We start from the raw sequence: 20305 nt of genomic DNA, 5'->3' as shown, positions 1-20305 counted from the left end.
TGTTCTTGAAAACAAAGTTAGATATTACTGAATATATAGCTCTATCTAATCTTAGGGAACTGAATTGTGTCCCCTAAAATTCAAATGTCAAAATCCTAATCCCAACTGTGTAAGACAGCACATTTCATGAGGTAATTATGTATAGGTGAGGTCATTAAGATGGGGTCCTAATCTGATATAGGTTCTTACAAGAGGAAGAGATGCAGTGAGGAACTCAATCTTTCTCTCTGTCTCTGTCTCTCTCTCTTTTAATGAATGCAGAACAAAGTCTATGCATGTGAGGACATAATGAAGGGATCCTCTGCAATCTCTAGAGAGGGCTCTAGAGAAATTCATTCTGTCAACACCTTCAACATGGTCTTCTAGTCTCTTGGGTTATGAGAAATAAATTTCTGTTGTTGGAGTCCCCAGTCTCTGGTACTTCATTATGGCAGTCCTAGCAGACTAATACCATGTTAGAGTGGAAATTGTTCATTCATAAACATTCTTTGCCTCTTAAGAAAGACACCCCTTTATTTCATTCAATGCATATTCAAAGTTATTGTCAATCTAGTTTTAATTTTTGCTTTGTAGTTTCACTCATAGTGTTTTAAAATGCCTTGCTATTATAACTGCCATGGGCTATTGTTCTGTTCTTTTATTTCTTCTTTAATTGCTGTTGTCCTTTAATGTACATATGTAAGAGTAAATAAATAGTCCTCTATATTATTTTCTGTTTAGTTTGTTTTACTTTTTGTTCTGTCTTGTATTTGATCTGGATTTAGTCATCGTAAGGTATGAGATAGGAATAATTTAACATGTGATCCCAACAACTTTTATCAACACATTTGCCACACAATTTATGAAGCTGCAGTGTTTCCTGTGCATTCATTTTCTATTGCTGCCATAGTAAATTACCACAAATTTAGTGGATTGAATCAGCACACATTTATTACCTTATTATTCTATTCGCAAAGTCCAACATGGTTCTCATTGGGCTAACATCAAAGTATCTGCCAAGTTGCGTGCATTTCTGAATTCTCTGGGGCATGATCAGTTTCCTGTCCTTTTCCAGTTTCTGACAGTGGCTGCCTTCCTTCATCTTCCAGATCAGCAGCGGTGGGTCAAGCCCTTCTCAATTTGCATTGGTCATATCCTTCTATCTTTGCATCTCTTGATCTACAGAGCCAGAAAAGATTCTCTGCTTCTAAGGACTCATGTGATGACTGGGCCCATTTGGAAAATCTAGGATGATTTTCCCATCTCAGGTTTCCTAATGTTAATTATATCTACAAAATCTCTTTGGTGATGTGAGAATGAACTAATATGTTCCCTCCAGGGATGAGGTCATACACATTTTGGGGAGCAGAGGCATTGATAAACTTTCTGCAGGCCATGATCTATCATTGAAACTTTCATTCTATTCTATTGCTTATCATGCCTACTTCTGTTATGGTACTCTTAATTTTGATAATTTACTTAATAATTTCTAATAGACTTAGTGTTTCCTAGTAGCTTTAGTATTTCAAAACATTCTCTGTGCTTATTTACTTTAGAAGGCACCTTACAACTAATGATTATATTCAGGAAACAGTATTTAAATATTTCATTTGAATTCACATATTATACAAATTAGACCAAGAATTAATATTCCATATACAGTCAATATTTATAAGATCGTGGCAACAAAATTTTAAATTTCCATGAACTATTTTCCTTGTAATTCTTTGAGTTTATGCCAGTTATTTGTTTTGTTCTTCTTGTTATCATTGCTGTTGTTGCACATTATGGTTTGAGTATCAGGTGTCTCCCCAAAGCTCCTAAGTTAATGCAGGAAGATTCAGAAGTAAAATGATTGAATGTTGAGTGCTAGAACGTAATCAATCCATCCTAGTTTGAATGGACTGATTGTGTTACTATAGGCAGATGAGGAGTGACTAGAGATGGTCACTGGGGGCATGACCTGGAAAGGTTGTTCTTTCCTGTGGCCCCTTCCCTCTTCTCTTGCTCTCTGCTTTCTGACCCTGCCTTGAGCTGAGCAACTTTCACTTTTCCACAGTGGACTGCATCCTGTTGGACCCAAAGCAATGGAGGTGGCTGTCTGTGGACAGAGATCTCTGAAACCCTGGGACCCAAATAAACTTTTCCTCCTCTAAGTTGTTCTTGTTGGGTGTTCTGCTGACAGCAATGTGAAAGCTGATTAAAACACTGCATATGAGAATATAGTACTAAGTTTTTTTGAGAGAGAGAGAAAAAAAATTTAAATATTTATTTTTTAATTTTTGGTGGACACAACATCTTTATTTTAATTTTTATGTGGTGCTGAGGATTGAACCCAGAGCCCCACACATGCCAGGCGAGCGTGCTATCGCTTGAGCCACATCCCCAGCCCAGTACTAATTTTTTATCTCCTTTGTGTTTAGAATATTGATTTTTGAATATTGGCTTTTTACTTGGTTAATCCTTTGAATTATTTTGTTAGTTCTAAAAATCCCAAAAATTCTACTTAATTTTTAGAATTCTTACATATTTGTTTAGCAAATTTTATGAATATATTTTGGTTATATATATAATACATAATAATAATAAGATTTTTTTTTCTAATTCTAAGTAAGATTTTTGGTTGAACACGTTTTACTGTGTCATGTATCCAGCTCAACAAATCTATATAAAAGTAATGCAGACAATTCTCAACCAAAATTGGTAAACTGTACAATGGATACTTTTATAATCTTAGCATCCTCAAAAATATTACAAGAAGATAACAAGAATATCATTAAATAATCAATTTGATGACAGTACATTGATATATGAAAATATCTCTTTGGTGATATTATTCTGTTAATGTTTTCTAGCTAAAGATTACCAATTAAGCAAGTTTGTGCTTATTAATCACTAGGAGGAAGAATTCTAAGGTGAAATAGGTGTCTATATAAGAGGATACAAAAGAGGAATCATAGAATTTTGGCCTTTGTTAATGATTTCAGGGAAGATTTAAGAAAGTGAACCTTTGCTCCAAAATAAATATTACCTGAAAGATTGCATAAATCTGTGACTTACTTTATAAATACTATTCAGGGGAGGAAACACTAGAGTGATGTTAAAGCTATTATTGTTAAAACTATGACCTTTTAGGTCATGCCCCCAGTGACCCACCTACTCCAGCCACAAAGAAGCAAAATCTTTATTCATTCATTCATCCATTTAGAAACCCAGGATGAGTCCACAATTTTCCTGTTGTAAATGGTGCTGCAGAGGACGTGGGGATACAGACATCTCTTTTATTTCTTTTCGGTAGCAACACAGAAGTGAAATCACTAGATTGTAATGTAACTCAATCCTGAGGAACCACCATTACTTTCCTGTTATGGCTACACTAATTTACATTCCCACCAAATGCATGCAAGTCTTCTGTTTTCTCCATATTCTTGACAAAACATGGTATTTTTACCTTCTTTTTTTTAATTTTTAATTTTTTTTTTTATTGGTTGTTCAAAACATTACAAAGCTCTTGACATATCATATTCCATACATTTGATTCAGGTGGGTTTTGAACTCCCAATTTTACCCCAAATACAGATTGCAGGATCACTTCGGTTACACATCTACATTTTTACATAATGCCCTATTAGTAACTGTTGTATTCTGCTACCTTTCCTATCCTCTACTATCTCCCCTCCCCTCCCCTCCCATCTTCTCTCTCTACCCCATCCACTGTAATTCATTTCTCTCCTTGTTTATTTTCCCATTCCCCTCACAACCTCTTATATGTAATTTTGTATAACAATGAGGATCTCCCTCCATTACCATGCAATTTCCCTTTTCTCTCCCTTTCCCTCCCACCTCATGTATCTGTTTAATGTTAATCTTTTCTTCGTGCTCTTCCTCCCTGCTTTGTTCTTAGTTGCTCTCATTATAGCAAAGAAGACATTTGGTATTTGTTTTTTAGGAATTGGCTAGCTTCACTAAGCATAATCTGCTCTAGTGCCATCCATTTCCCTGCAAATTCCATGATTTTGTCATTTTTAGTGCTGTACAATACTCCATTGTGTATAAATGACACATTTTTTTATCCATTCATCTATTGAAGGGCATCTGGGTTGGTTCCACAGTCTAGCGATTGTGAATTGTGCTGCTATGAACATTGATGTAGCAGTATCCCTGTAGTACGCTCTTTTAAGGTCTTCAGGGAATAGTCCGAGAAGGGCAATAGCTGGGTCAAATGGTGGTTCCATTCCCAGCTTTCCCAGGAATCTCCATACTGCTTTCCAAATTGGCCGCACCAGTTTTCAGTCCCACCAGCAATGTACGAGAGTACCCTTTCCCCACATCCTCTCCAGCACTTGTTGTTGTTTGACTTCATAATGGCTGCCAATCTTACTGGAGTGAGATGGTATCTTAGGGTGGTTTTGATTTGCATTTCTCTGACTGCTAGTGATGGTGAGCATTTTTTCATGTACTTGTTGATTGATTGTATGTCCTCCTCTGAGAAGTGTCTGTTCTGTTAAAACTATATTACAGAGCAATAGTAACAAAAACAGCATGGTACTGGTACCAAAACAGGCGGGTGGACCAATGGTACAGAATAGAGGACACAGAGACTAATCCACAAAGCTACAGCTATCTTATATTTGATAAAGGAGCTAAAAGCATGCAATGGAGGAAGGATAGCATCTTCAACAAATGGTGTTGGGAAAACTGGAAATCCATATGCAACAAAATGAAACTGAATCCCCTCCTCTCGCCATGCACAAAAGTTAACTCAAAGTGGATCAAGGAGCTAGATATCAAATCAGAGACTCTACGTCTGATAGAAGAAAAAGTTGGCTCCGATCTACATAGTGTGGGGTCGGGCTCCAAATTCCTTAATAGGACACCCATAGCACAAAATTTAATAACAAGAATCAACAAATGGGACCTACTTAAACTGAAAAGTTTTTTCTCAGCAAAAGAAACAATAAGAGAGGTAAATAGGGAGCCTACATCATGGGAACAAATTTTTACTCCTCACACTTCAGATAGAGCCCTAATATCCAGAGTATACAAAGAACTCAAAAAATTAAACAATAAGAAAACAAATATTTTTACCTTCTGATAAAAGACATGCTAATGTTTGATTTACATTTGTTCTATCATGTACATATAAAAAATCATGCTGTACCCCATAAATATATATAATAGAGATAAACTTAAAAGTTAAGACATGTGTTTCTAAAAAAAGAAGCTGAAATTATTACTCAAATTTGTCATGATAGGAGGATATTTGGTCTTTTTAGTGGGATGATCGCTGCATAGGCTGTGTGTGTGTTGGAAGAAGGTGTGTGTGTGTGTGTGTGTGTGTGTGTGTGTGTATGTTCAGACATAATTTCTAAATTCTCTTTGCTATGGTTTGGATCTCTAATGTCCCCTCCAAAAACTCATCTGTTGAAAACATGTTTCCTAATAAAGCAAGATTCAAAGATGGGCTTTTAGGCAGGATTAGGGCTCTGACCTCATCAGGGGATTAAGTCATTTGATGGATTACTGGGATTTGATAGCTGAATGAACTAAGGGGTGGGAACTGTAGGCAGATAGGACACAGCTGTAAGAGGTATATCACTGGGGACATGCCCTCAGGGACTGCATTTCGCTCTTTCTGGACCCTTCCTTTCTCTTTTTCTGCTTCCTGAGATCCATAATCCAAACAGATTTCCTCTTATGTATCCTTTCCCCATGAAGTCTCTGCAGTAAAGTTGGCTGACCATGGACTAAATCCTCTGAAAACCATAAGCCAAAATAAATCTTTCATACTCTAATTTGTTCCTCTGTGGTATTTTGGTCACAATGATTAAAAAAAAAAAACTGACTAACACCATCTTGATCTACTGTGGTCATAGGCTGACGTTGTCTAATGTTGATGGTTTGTAGAGTCATTTCTGTTTCACCAGGAGGTCTTCAAAGTCTAGCTCCAAGAGCCAGGCCAGCTTCTTGGTGTTAGAAGCTAATCTTTTAGTAACATTATAGGCTAAGCCAAAAGAGTACTACCCAGAAAGATTTGGTATAACTTGTATGTGAAAGTATTATGCTTCATGGTATTATGTGCATGTATGTCTATCCATGTTAATTTTTATTATTTTATACTGTTGCTAATTATGGTGAGTATTTCACTGAGTTCTTTTTATTTAATTTAATAATCACCGATTTGGAATATCACACACTTTTTTTTCTTTTGTACTGCCATCAGGATCAACTATTTGTAAACTCACCTTTGAAGTCCTGAAATTCTAGGTTCAGAAATGTATTTTGAGTTTCACACCAATGTGCAAGTCTGTGTGTATGGATATAGTTTGGGAGTGTGCACACATTCATTACTAACTAAAGATGATAATTTATGTTGCTGACAGCTAAACCTCTTTTTTTTTATTGGTTGTTCAAAACATTACAAAGCTCTTGACATATCATATTTCATACATTTGATTCAGGTGGGTTTTGAACTCCCAATTTTACCCCAAATACAGATTGCAGAATCACATCGTTACACATCTACATTTTTACATAATGCCCTATTAGTAACTGTTGTATTCTGCTACCTTTCCTATCCTCTACTATCTCCCCTCCCCTCCCCTCCCATCTTCTCTCTCTACCCCATCCACTGTAATTCATTTCTCTCCTTGTTTATTTTCCCATTCCCCTCACAACCTCTTATATGTAATTTTGTATAACAATGAGGATCTCCCTCCATTACCATGCAATTTCCCTTTTCTCTCCCTTTCCATCCCACCTCATGTATCTTTTTAATGTTAATCTTTTCTTCCTGCTCTTCCTCCCTGCTCTGTTCTTAGTTGCTCTCATTATAGCAAAGAAGACATTAGGTATTTGTTTTTTAGGAATTGGCTAGCTTCACTAAGCATAATCTTCTCTAGTGCCATCCATTTCCCTGCAAATTCCATGATTTTGTCATTGTTAGTGCTGTATAATACTCCATTGTGTATAAATGCCACATTTTTTTTATCCATTCATCTATTGAAGGGCATCTGGGTTGGTTCCACAGTCTAGCAATTGTGAATTGTGCTGCTATGAACATCTATGTAGCAGTATCCCTGTAGTACGCTCTTTTAAGGTCTTCAGGGAATAGTCCGAGAAGGGCAATAGCTGGGTCAAATGGTGGATCCATTCCCAGGTTTCCCAGGAATCTCCATACTGCTTTCCAAATTGGCCGCACCAGTTTGTAGTCCCACCAGCAATGTACAAGAGTACCCTTTTCCCCACATCCTCTCCAGCACTTGTTGTTGTTTGACTTCATAATGGCTGCCAATCTTACTGGAGTGAGATGGTATCTTAGGGTGGTTTTGATTTGCATTTCTCTGACTGCTAGTGATGGTGAGCATTTTTTCATATACTTGTTATTTGTATGTCCTCCTCTGAGAAGTGTCTGTTCAGGTCTTTGGCCCATTTGTTGATTGGGTTATTTGTTTTCTTATTGTTTAATTTTTTGAGTTCTTTGTATACTCTGGATATTAGGGCTCTATCTGAAGTGTGAGGAGTAAAAATTTGTTCCCATGATGTAGGCTCCCTATTTACCTCTCTTATTGTTTCTCTTGCTGAGAAAAAACTTTTCAGTTTAAGTAGGTCCCATTTGTTGATTCTTGTTATTAACTTTTGTGCTATGGGTGTCCTACTAAGGAATTTGGAGCCCGACCCCACAATATGTAGATCGGAGCCAACTTTTTCTTCTATCAGACGTAGAGTCTCTGATTTGATATCTAGCTCCTTGATCCACTTTGAGTTAACTTTTGTGCATGGCAAGAGGAGGGGATTCCGTTTCATTTTGTTGCATATGGATTTCCAGTTTTCCCAACACCATTTGTTGAAGATGCTATCCTTCCTCCATTGCATGCTTTTAGCCCCTTTATCAAATATAAGATAGTTGTAGTTTTGTGGATTGGTTTCTGTGTCCTCTATTCTGTACCATTGGTCCACCCGCCTGTTTTGGTACCAGTACCATGCTGTTTTTGTTACTATTGCTCTGTAATATAGTTTTAAATCCGGTATCGCTATACCACCTGATTCACACTTCCTGCTTAGAATTGCTTTTGCTATTCTGGGTCTTTTATTTTTCCATATGAATTTCATGATTGCTTTATCGATTTCTACAAGAAATGCCATTGGGATTTTGATTGGCATTGCATTAAACCTATAGAGAACTTTTGGTAATATCGCCATTTTGATGATGTTAGTTCTGCCTATCCATGAACAGGGTATATTTTTCCATCTTCTAAGATCTTCTTCTACTTCTCTTTTTAGGATTTTGTAGTTTTCATTGTATAAATCCTTCACCTCTTTTGTTAGGTTGATTCCCAAGTATTTTATTTTTTTTGAGGATATTGTGAATGGAGTGTTTTTTCTCATTTCCGTTTCAGAAGTTTTGTCACTGATATACAGAAATGCCTTTGATTTATGCGTGTTGATTTTATATCCTGCCACTTTGCTGAATTCATTTATTAGTTCTAGTAGTTTTTTTGTAGACCCTTTTGGGTCTGCTAGGTATAGAATCATATCATCAGCAAATAGTGATAATTTAAGTTCTTCCTTTCCTATTTTTATGCCTTTAATTTCTTGTGTCTGTCTAATTGCTCTGGCCAGTGTTTCGAGAACTATATTGAATAGAAGTGGTGATAGAGGGCATCCCTGTCTTGTTCCAGATAAGTATTTACTCTGTTAAGTGAATCATATACAGGTTTGTATAAAATGCTACATATATGCATAAACATATATATTACTCATCATATTGTGAATTTAACATGGTTAATGAGAAACTGTTTTTAATCTAAGAAACATATATCCCAAGATAGAATAAGAAGCCATCTCCATGGGGCTGGGGTAGAGCACTTGCCTCACACTGTGAGGCCCTGGGTTTGATCCTCAGCACCACATAAAAATATATAAAAATATTGTGTCCATCTACAACTAAAAAAAATTTAAAGTTTTAAGAGCCATCTCTTCTCTTTTTAAGAGATTATGATCCATATGTAAATTATGTAAGAAAATTTTAAATAATTCCTTCATAATTACAACAGAAAAAGTTGTAGTAATTTTTCTGAATAGTGAATATATCCACATAGATTTATTTATTAAGTAAATTGATTTAAAATGGAAGATTGATATAGCTAAAAATAATAATATTTACAGAATTATTGAATTTAATGTCATGTTATTTCTCTGTTCACAAAGGTCATGAATTCATTTCAAATTTCCTAGGTCAACAATGTACATTCAATTTTGATATTCAGGATATTAAACTATGATAAATAATATATATTCTATTTGGGTTATGTTTATATTGAATAAAATGTAAAAATAAGTTTTTCTGCTATTACTCTGACAAAGAAATAAGGTTACCTATAAATAAGACATTAAATCTAGGAAATTTTTATCTTTAATAATGAAGTAATATGGAAATTTTTTATTTCAAATAATACACTTAAAACTCAAGAATTTCTTCTAAGGAACATCTTTAGAACATTGTTAACTCATTGCAATTTTATGCAAAACAAAGTCTTGAGTGCTGCAATTAAGGAGCTCAAGTAGAAGAAAATAACTGAAAGAATAAATAAATGGATAAAAATTTACAAAGACATGATTATTCAGTTGAGCAATTGCAATCTTATAACAATTCTTTTAATTTGTTTTGTTAGGATATATATATGCAAAAGATATTATCACAGACTTGAAAGTATTTTTTATTTTTCACTGGCAAAGTGTATTTCAAAAGTGTCAATGTTAAACATGGGAGATGCTTGGGGTGACAAATGCAAATGTAACTGCCTATATACTGAATTATGCATGTGCAGGTTTTCATTCATTTTGAGTGAATTTAATACAAATTTTAGAAAGCAAATCATTTTATTTCACTTCAGAGTACAATTTGAATATTATTTCTTTCCCTAACACCTTTTATATCTATGTTCACTCACAACTGGTCATTTGCTATAGCCAGGCAAATTGGATTGGTTTTATCATTCTTGATGTTTGTTTTTTCCTGTTAGCTTTTTGTTCTAAGTAATGTTTTTCCTCCATACATGATGACATACATTTGTTCTGATGACATGATACATATATACTTAAATCTTACACTATCCATGCAAAAGAAAAGCCTCCTCAGAACTGTTTCATTTTTTATGTAACTGTATCCATGATTTTGAACTCCTGCCCGTTACTCATCATATTGTGAGTTTAACATGGTTAATGAGAAACTGTTTTTAATCTAAGAAACATATTTATTAACTTAAATAAATTACCTAAACCAAAATAAAAAGCAAGTTTATATTTTATGGGTTTTTCTTTAGTGTTACCTAGCAAAAGTACCATGTAAAACAATACTAACAATGTGTTAAAGAAAAAGTTAATGAAGGTTTATGTTGTTAATTAGAATTGTACTGGTTCTATCCTGATCATTTCAAGTTCATAAACTTGCTCAGGGGAAACACTGTCTTTAGAATAAATTTGGGTGTAGAATACGGAAAATTTGAGTCTACTTTTTCACTTTCATTGTATTCTTATCAGAACATATGGACTTTTTATGCATAATGGAATAAATAACTAAAAAAAAAAAACTAAGGTTTCAAAGTGATTACATGGTTATAATAATACTATTAGCAGCTAGATCTGTTCTCATCTTCAAACTATTTCTACACAGGTGTACTTGAAACAATTATGGTTTTTCCAGTTGTGGGAGCAATAGTGCATACACACTGCTAACACTACCACAAGTGCACCTCCTTATCCTTCTTTCTTAGAATATCTACTCTGTTCTGCCAAAGTGCCCCATTCCTCAGATGTGTGGATTCTGGTAGATATGAATTCAAAGAACTTAAATTCCCCTATAAACAAATATAGGGGTAGAGAGAAAGAGAGGTGGGGGTAGTGAGAGGAGAGAGAGAGAGAGAGAGAGAGAGAGAGAGAGAGAGAGAGAGAGAGAAACTACTTCATAAAATCTAGAAATATCAAGGTTAGAAGTAAACATATAACAAATTATAAATTTAGAAAATGTCTTCTCTTCCCTTTTGTTGCAAACCAAAAAATGTGGACATTCTGTGATAAAATATGAAATTATATAGGGAAGATTAAATATGAATATCTGATCAGCGTGAAAACTTTCAGAGAGAGTTTGAATGTTTTCAAGTATGTTGAAATTTACTCTTTGGGGCATATATATTCATGATTGTTATGTCTTGTTGGTGTATGGTTCCCTTGAGCAGTATGTAGTGTCCCTCTTTATCCCTTTTGATTAACTTGGGCTTGAAATCTATTTTATTTGATATGAGTATGGACACACCTGCTTGTTTCCGAAGTCCATATGAGTGATATGATTTTTCCCAACCTTTCACCTTCAGCCTATGTATGTCTTTTCCTATCAAATGCATCTCCTGTAGGCAGCATATTGTTGGGTCTTGTTTTGAGATCCATTCTACTAGCCTGTGTCTCTTAATTGGTGAGTTTAAGCCATTAACATTTAGGGTTATTATTGAGATATGGGTTGTTCTTCCAGCCATATTTGTTTATTTATGTTACTAAACATGGTTTGTTTTCCTCTTTGATTATTTTCCCCCCTTTGCTGTCCTACCTCCCACTGTTGGTTTTCATTGTTATTTTCCATTTCCTCCTCCTGTAATGTTTTGCCGAGGATGTTTTGAAGAGATGGTTTTCTAGCTGCATATTCTTTTAACTTTTGTTTGTCGTGGAAGGTTTTAATTTCATCTTCCATCCTGAAGCTTAATTTCGCTGGATACACAATTCTTGGTTGGAACCCATTTTCTTTCAGTGTTTGAAATATGTTATTCCAGGATCTTCTAGCTTTCAGAGTCTGTGTTGAAAGATCAACTGTTATCCTGATTGGCTTACCCCTAAATGTAATCTGCTTCCTTTCTCTTGTAGCTTTTAAAATTCTCTCCTTATTCTGTATGTTGGGCATCTTCATTATAATGTGTCTAGGTGTGGATCTCTTATGATTTTGCACATTCGGCGTCCTGTAGGCTTCTAGGATTTGGGATTCTGTCTCGTTCTTCAAGTCTGGGAAGTTTTCTCGTATTATTTCATTGAATAGATTGCTCATTCCTTTGGTTTGAAACTCTGTCCCTTCCTGTATCCCAATGACTCTTAAATTTGGTCTCTTGATGTTATCCCATATTTCTTGGATGTTCTGCTCATGGTTTCTTAACAGTCTTGCTGAGCTGTCTATGTTCTTTTCAAGTTGAAATACTTTATCTTCATTGTCTGATGTTCTATCTTCTAAGTGTTCTACTCTGCTGGTAGTATTCTCAATTGAGTTTTTAAGTTGGTTTATTGCTTCCTGCATTTCTAGGATTTCTGTTTGTTTGTTTTTTATAACCTCTATCTCCCTGTAGAGTTGATCTTTTGCTTCTTGGATTTGTTTATGTAATTCATTGTTGAAGTGATCTTTCATTCTCTGATTTTGCTGTCTGATGTCTTCCTTGAGACTCCAGATCATCTGAAGCATGTATATCCTGAATTCTTTATCTGACATTCCATCTGCTGCAGCTATTATCTCTTCTAACATTGAGTTGACCTGCATTGCTTGTGGTCCTTTCTTTCCTTGTCTCTTCATACTGTTCGCGTTTCTTTCTGCTTGGTGAAACTTTGTGGTATTGAATTTTCCCTCTATATATTTATATTGGTCTTGTATAGTTGCAAAGTCTCCCTCGCAGATGCAGGCAGCGGCTCTGCCCCTCCTCCAATTGGGGCAATGTGCCTACCACGCCAGCAGGCCGCTGGGCCTGTTCTGCAGGTCGGTAGCAGGTCCGCCTACCTTGCAGGCATGGGCGCCGGCTCTGTCCCTCTGTGGGCCGCTAGGCTTGTTCTGTTGGTGGTCGCAGTTCTGCCTACTTTGCAGGCCCAGGCAGCGGCACTTCCCCTCTGCAGGCCTCTGGGGCTGTTCTGCCGGGGAGTCGCAGGTCCGCCTACCTTGCAGGTGTGGGGGGGGGACCGCTCTACCCTTCCGCAGGCCACTGGGCCTGTTCTGTTTGTTGGTTACAGGTCTGGCCTTTTCTGTTGGTGGTCACAGTTCCGCCTACCTTGCCGGCGCGGGGGGAGGGGGCGGCTCTGCCTCTCAGCAGGCCGCTGCTCCTGTTCTGCCGGTGGGTCGCAGGCCCGCCTACCTTGCAGGAGTGGTTGGCAGCTCTGCCCCTCCGCGGGCCACTGGGCCTTTTCTGTCTGTGGTCACAGTACTGCCTACCTGGCAGGCGTGGGAGTGGGGTGGGGTGGGGGGCGGCTCTGCCCCTCAACAGGCCGCTGGGCCTGTTCTGTGGGTGGTCACAGTTCCGTCTACCTTGCTGGCGCGGGGGGAGGGGGCGGCTCTGCCTCTCAGCAGGCCGCTGCTCCTCTTCTGCCGGTGGGTCACAGGCCCGCCTCACATTTGCAATTTTTAATTTAGATGGATCACTTGGGTCAGACCATAGTAAATGGTAGCTCTCAGGCTCACATCAATGGAGCCAGCTGACCCAGGACTGGAACCTCTGAAGCTGTGAGCCAAAATAAACCTTTCCTCATCTGAGTTGTTTTTTCAGGGATCTGTCAGTGAGATGAAAAGCTGACGAACACACCATCTTTGCTGTGCCAGGACTTGTGCAGGTTTTGCAAGCTGCCTACAGCTCTCCTCAGCAGGCACTCTGTGGTCCAGACATCTCTGTTGCCTTGGAGTCTCCGGGCAGGTCTGCTTCACTCTCACACTCCACACCTCACCCACTCCCCTAACAATGGTGCAACTATCTTCATCAAACAAACAAACTCTTCTCAAGTTCAAGAGTCTAATAGACCACCATACAATAATCATGGGAGACTTCAACACACCTCTCTCACCAATGGACAGATCTTCCAAACAAAAGTTGAATAAGGAAACTATAGAACTCAATAACACAATTAATAACCTAGACTTAATTGACATATATAGAATATACTACCCAACATCAAGCAGTTACACTTTTTTCTCAGCAGCACATGGATCCTTCTCAAAAATAGATCACATATTATGTCACAGGGCAACTCTTAGACAATATAAAGGAGTAGAGATAATACCATGCATCTTATCTGATCATAATGGAATGGAACTGAAAATCAACGATAAAAGAAGGAAGGAAAAAGCATACATCACTTGGAGAATGAACAATAGGTTACTGAATGATCAATGGGTTATAGAAGACATCAAGGAGGAAATTAAAAAATTCTTAGAGATAAATGAAAACACAGACACAACATATCAGAATCTATGGGACACATTGAAAGCAGTTCTAAGAGGAAAATTCATTGTGTGGAGTTCATTCCTTAAAAAAAGAAAAAACCAACAAATAAATGATCTCATACTTCATCTCAAAATCCTAGAAAAAGAAGAGCAAAACAACAGCAAAAGAAGTAGAAGGCAAGAAATAATGAAAATCAGAGCTGAAATTAATGAAATCGAAACAAAAGAAACAATTGAAAAAATTGACAAAACTAAAAGTTGGTTCTTTGAAAAAATAAACAAAATCTACAGACCCTTAGCCATGCTAGCAAAGAGAAGAAGAGAGGGAACTCAAATTACTAGCATACGGGATGAAAAAGGCAATATCACAACAGACACTTCAGAAATACAGAAGATAATCAAAAATTATTTTGTGCTGAGAGCCACAGCAGAGTCTGTATGGCCCCTGGCATTTTGCCAACAGTATTGATTGACAGGCGAGGCATTACTATCCGCCTCTGCAGCAACTTTTGAGTTCTCACACTATTTTGGAGTTCTCTTGGGGATTTCCGGGGATAACCCGAGAGTTCCCATTGGTTGGGGAAGTGCAGGAGGAGGGATTTCCGGGAGAGATATTTCCGGCTGGGGGTTCCTGGAAAAGCCTCGTGGCGCATTCGGGAGGATTCCCCGGGAGCTGTGTGAAGTGTTTTCCTGCAGTTTAAAAATAAAGTTTGTTCCTGCTTCAGTGGCTCGTGATTTGTGCCCAGCCAGACTGCGGCATTTGGCGGCCCGTACGGGTAACTTCTGTAGCTTCGGGGTAAGTGAAATTGCTTGCCCCTAAGGGAAGGCGAGAGAATGGGTGACCATTTTAAAAAACAATGTGTTCTTGTTTTGATTTGTTTTGTGTTTGTTTCAAGCTGCCTATCCCTAGAATTTTCTCAGGCAGATTGGGAAAAATGGTTGGCTCAAGGTTTGAAGTTGTTCACCCCTGAGGAAGAGATAGAAATAGACCACAAATGCACATATCAAGAAAATAGGAAAATTGATACAATGATTTTTTGTTCTGTTTTTGTTTCATTCTGTTTCTGTTTTGTTTTGTGTTATCTTATTGGGTTGTGTTATCTTTATAACAGATTAGAAATTAGTAAAAAACAAACTGAAAGAGTGTTAAGTAAATTGTTAGAGGTTCAGACCATGGAGAAAGACATTTTAGATCAAGCAAAAGAGAAGGTCTCTCAAGCTAGTCAGACAGAGGAAGAAAATTTAAAGGAAGAAAGCTTAGAAGAGAAACAGCTATTAGGGAAAAAGCTACAACAGGAGGCTGCTACTAACACCGTTCTATCACCAGAGAGCGTAATTCAACCAACAGCTCCCACTATGGAGATAGCTGAGTGGCCCTCAAACCCCGTAGTTGATAGATGGGATCCTGAGACAGGACCTCAAAGATTAGCATGCCCTGTACTTGAGCAGGCAGGAGGGCAGCGAATTCACCGTGCTTTATATTTCAAAACAGTGAAGCAGTTAAAGGAGGCTGTAACAACCTATGGTCCTCAAGCACCGTTCACTGTAAGCATGGTCGAATCCATTACCAACTTGGACATGACGTCAGCAGATTGGGCTAGTATGTGTAAATCTGTGCTAAATGGAGGACAATATTTGTTATGGAAGGTTGCCAATGAGGAATTTTGCAGGGAGACAGCTAGATGAAATGCACCAGCCGGTTACCCTCAAAGAAATCTAGATATGTTGTCATGGAAAAGGACCTTATGAGGGTCAACGGCAACAAATTGAATATGATCCTGGCGTATACGCACAAATTGCTGTAGATGCGGTTAGGGCATGGAAACTTTACAGGGGCATGGAGGTTTACAAGGTCAATTATCTAAGGTAATACAAGGAACTAATGGACCTTACGCTGAATTTGTAGATAGGCTTATTCAAGCAGCTTCCAGAATTTTTGGGGATACAGAACAGGCAATGCCATTTATAAAACAACTGGCTTATGACCAAGCAAATCGTTGTTGCAGAGAGGTCATTAGACCATGGAGACATGAAGATTTAAACACATATATTAAATTATGTAGAGACATTAATGAGCAAGGGCAAGTCTTAGCAGCAGTACAACAGGCTTTAGATGCCAGGCCAAAAACATGCTATAATTGTGATCAAACAGGACATTTTAAAAGGAGTTGCCCCATAGGAGGAGGGTTTAACAAAGCTAGATATCAAACGAATAGAATACTGGGTATTTGCCCACGATGCCGTAGAGAGAAACATTGGGCTAATGAATGCCGTTCTCAAACCACCATAGAGGGTATTCCGTTATCAAAAAACAGACAAGGATCAAGTGTTTACCCACGATATCGTGGAGAAAGGCATCGAGCTCCATTGCCAAAAAACGGACAGGGGGGCCCAATGCTCCGGGGCCCACGACCACAAATGTATGGGGCACTGGAGGAACCCAGAAACACCATGGAGGAACCCAGCAACACCATCAGGGTAGTGCCCAGGACACATTATCCATCAGATCTCTCATCAGACGAACCTGAGGGAGCGCAGGTTTGGACATCTGCGCCTCTGCCAGAGCAGTACTAACTCCAGAGATGGGAGTTCAAATCATTCCCACAGGAGTAAAAGGACCTCTTCCCCAAGGAACCTTAGGCTTATTGTTAGGACAAAGTTCTTCTACGCTAAAAGGACTTATGATAAGTCCCGGAGTAATTGATCCCGATTATGCAGGTGAAATAAAAATTATAGCTAGTTCTCCAAAGGGTATATCAGTAGTTTCACCAGGAGATAGAATAGCACAGTTATTAATAATACCCAGCCTACATGATAAATTTTCCAGTAGTACTATAGAAAGAGGTTCCAGGGGATTAGGCTCCACAGGTGTAGATTGGGCTGTGCTGTCTTTAAATTTAGATTCTTGCCCCATGCTAAAACTAAATATTCAAGGACATGAATTTAATGGGATACTGGATACAGGTTCAGACCTTAGCATCATATCTCGTCAAGAATGGCCAAAACATTGGCCATTACAACAAGCCACTCAAATGCTTCGAGGCCTAGGAGTGGCAACTAATCCCCATAGAAGTGCAATGGTATTAGATTGGAAGGATCCTGAAGGATGTGAAGGAACTATACAGCCATATGTATTGGATCATCTTCCTATAAATTTATGGGGACGAGATGCCCTAGATCAATTAGGTTTGACATTAACAAATAACATCAATCCAAATGCGCCCACTATTAGGGCTAGACAAGGTTTCAGGAAAGAAAAAAGATTAGGAGAACAAGGCATAGCAGCACCAATTCAAATAGATCAGGGAATAAATAGACATGGACTGGGTTTTCAGAAGGGGTCACTGAGGCAATAAAAATTACTTGGAAATCAGATAGACCAGTATGGGTTCCTCAGTGGCCCCTGACTACAGAAAAGATACAAGCAGCGCATGACCTGGTCAAACAACAATTAGCGGAGGAACAGATACAACCTTCCGTATCTCCTTACAATACTCCCATTTTTGTCATTAAAAAGAAATCTGGTAAATGGAGATTATTGCAAGATTTAAGAGCCATTAATAATGAGATGGTTATTATGGGAACTGCTCAATCGGGGATTCCTCAATTGTCTGCTTTGCCAAAAACCTGGTACGTTTTAGCTATAGATATTAAAGATTGTTTTTTTTCAATTCCAATTCATCCTGAGGATAGTCCACATTTTGCATTTACTATCCCTGCACTAAATCATGAAGGTCCTGATCAGAGATATGAATGGAAAGTACTCCCTAAAGGGATGGCTAACATCCCAACTATGTGTCAAATTTATGTTAACAAAGCAATCCAGCCACTTAGAAATCAAAATCCTAAACTACAAATATTTCACTATATGGATGATGTATTGTTAGCACACAAAGATAAAAACACATTGCTAGAATGTTATGCCACACTTACAAATTTATTAAAAAATTATAATCTAGAGATAGCAATAGATAAAGTACAATTAATTTTTCCAATTAATTATTTAGGAGTTCTGTTATCCTCAACCATGGTCCGTCCACCAAAAATTCAAATACGAGTAGATCAACTCAAATCACTTAACGACTTTCAAAAGTTATTAGGAGACATAAATTGGATAAGGCCTTATCTAGGCATACCAACAGGATAGTTGGGACCTTTATTTGATATCCTAAAAGGTCCATCAGATCCAAATTCACCCCGCATGTTAACGCCTGAAGCAAGAAAGGCATTAAAAATTATTGAAACATATATGGAAAATATGCATTTGGATAGAATTGATAAAACTTTGCCTTTATTATTTATTGTAATACCAACAAAAAATATTCCTACAGGAGTATTTTGGCAAGAAGGTCCATTATTGTGGATACATTTATCTTATTCTCCTAACACTATTCTTACTATGTATCCTGAGGCTGTAGGACAATTAATACTCAAAGGAATAAAAGCAGCAAAGGGAGTGTTTGGAATTTCTCCCAATAAAATTATTACTCCATATACTATGGATCAAATTGATGAGTTAGCTAATGAGTTAAATACTTGGGCAATAATCATGTGTAAATCTAATGTTTCATTTGATAATCGCTTACCATCTAATCCTTTGTTGTCTTTTTGGTCTTCACATCCTGTAGTTTTTCCAAAAATGACAAGAAAAACCCCTATCATGAATGCTCCAAATGTATTCACTGATGGGTCAAATAATGGTACAGCAGCAGTAGTTACCCCTGATCAAACTTTTACATTTTTAGTACCCAAACAATCAGCTCAAAAGGTAGAGATTAATGCAGTTTTACAAGCTTTTGTGATGTTTAAAGATTCTGTATTTAATCTATTCTCTGATAGTCAGTATGTAGTTAATGCTATAGTATCCCTTGAAGATGATGGCAGGATTTCCCCTTCCTCTACTGTTTTCTCTTTGTTTTCTGCTATACAAAGTCTAATCTGGGACAGAAAAGATCCATTCTTTATAGGACATATCAGAGCACATACAGGATTGCCTGGAGCCCTTAGTTTGGGCAACAATTTAGCAGATAAAACTACACATGACATACATATTTTCTCACACTAGAAGAAGCTACACATTTTCATAAAAGGTTCCATGTCAATGCTAATACTTTACAAAAGCGTTTTAAAATAACTAAGGAACAAGCTAGACAAATAATAAAACAATGTCAAAATTGTGTGACCTTTTTACCACAAGTTAATCTTGGAGTCAATCCTAGAGGACTGATACCTAACCATATTTGGCAGATGGACGTCACACACTTGCCACAATTTGGAAAATTAAAATATTTGCATGTTACAGTTGATACTTCTTCCGGATTTTTGATGGGCTCCCTTCATTCTGGAGAAAAAACTAAAGATGTTATAGCTCATTGCTTACAAAATTTTGCCACTGTGGGCGTTCCAAAACAGTTAAAAACAGATAATGGTCCTGTTATACTTCTACCTCTTTTAAACAATTTTGCACATCATTTGGCATTACTCATATAACAGGAATTCCATACAATCCACAGGGACAAGGCATAGTTGAAAGAGCTAATCAAACTATTAAAATGTACTTACTAAAGCAAAAAGAGGGAATTGGAAAGGGGTATATGTCACCCAAAGATAAACTTAAAATAACCCTTTTTATTCTAAACTTTTTAAACTTGGATTCCTCAGGGCTTAGTGCTGCGGAAAGGCATATGTGTCCAAAAAATGTACATAAGCCTAAGGTACTTTGGAAGGATATTCTAACAGGACAATGGAAAGGTCCTGACCCAGTGATTGTCTGGAGTCGGGGTTCTGTTTGTGTTTTTCCACAGGGAGAACAGCAGCCGATTTGGATTCCAGAGAGATTAACTAAAACAATTTCTACAGGCCAAAAGGAAGATGATTTGACTCAAATCCATAACAGCTGATATCCAGAACTCCAGTTTGGCTATTCTTACATCTGCGACAGTGATTAACCAGGATGCTTTTTTCAATATTTATTTTATTATTTGCCTTTTCCCACATCATAAAGTTCTATTTTATTTTTGAGCTCATACAGACCTAGGTTAATGTTTTTCTGATCAGTTTTATTTTTTGACTGTGGAGTTTTTAAGCATTGCA

This window comes from Marmota monax, unplaced genomic scaffold (assembly GCF_021218885.2).
Source record: "Marmota monax isolate L192 unplaced genomic scaffold, Marmota_monax_Labrador192_F-V1.1 WCK01_AAM20220418_F8-fsc00027, whole genome shotgun sequence".
Classification (NCBI taxonomy): Eukaryota; Metazoa; Chordata; class Mammalia; order Rodentia; family Sciuridae; genus Marmota; species Marmota monax.
The sequence above is the reverse complement of the archived record's forward strand: the minus strand, read 5'-3'. Positions refer to the sequence as shown.